Source organism: Halyomorpha halys, unplaced genomic scaffold, assembly GCF_000696795.3.
Source record: "Halyomorpha halys isolate HHAL.00 unplaced genomic scaffold, Hhal_1.1 Scaffold698.1, whole genome shotgun sequence".
In the NCBI taxonomy this organism is placed as follows: domain Eukaryota; kingdom Metazoa; phylum Arthropoda; class Insecta; order Hemiptera; family Pentatomidae; genus Halyomorpha; species Halyomorpha halys.
Window position 1 is genome coordinate 7,831 of NW_027105869.1, and position 1,013 is coordinate 8,843.

The window sequence follows — 1,013 nt, forward strand, 5'->3', positions numbered from 1 at the left end:
TCTCTCTCTCTCTCTCTCTACATCTCATTCGCTGGTTGTAAAAATACTTTTACAGTTGTGAATAAACTTAATAAAGTAAAAAAAAAAAAAAATACCAGATGGGCCTTACATGGTTGATATAATTATAGTGACAATTTATTATTGATTGTCTTGTACAAAAGACACCCCTAACTATATACAACGTAATAATTAAAAGAAAATAAGATAAAATAAATAGATAGAAATAATGTTTCTTAATTAAAGATTCGAAGACCTAAAAAAAATAAACAATTGCCCTCTAATCTTAAAAAAAAAACAAGATGAAGAGAGAAAAAATAATAAATACAATAGATGTAGTGTGAATAAAATAATTAGAATTTATAACAGAATATCCTGCAGCAGAGTGGCCTTCAGTCTTCGGGTTGAGGTTGGGTTTCCCAAGTTGTAGGTCACTGCTCCTTTAACTGTCGGCAAATGGGAGTGGAACTTGATAAACCGTTTTTGATATAATCCTCTATAGATTCCATTATTAATTCCCGATACAATTGGCTATTTCTTATGAACCAAGGAGCATCCACATCTCGGCAAGTCCGGATAGGCCTTATTATAGTTATGGTCTTTTCTAATTAGTTGGAGTTTTTTTTATTGATATTTACAACTGTATAAAAAATACAGCAAGAAAATTTGATCATAATGACATAATGATAATGATATGATACAGCATGTAGAGAAACTACCCAGTAGTAGAACTCTAAAAACATTTTACAATCTAAGGTCATGAGGCCATCTTCTTTTCAGGCGCCTCGGAGGATTGCCAGGAATGGAAGAGGAAGCAAGGTTAGAAACTAGTGGGTTTGGGTGGTTAGGGAGTTTATAATAGAAGGAATGATATCGGGTTCGGGCTAGATCGATTACATAAGGAACATTGAGGTCTTTATGGATGGTTTTATTAGTAACAAAATAAGGAGCATTGAGGATTTTACGAAGGATTTTGGATTGTAAGGAAGTTGGAAATTAAGACAGTTTTGTTTAGT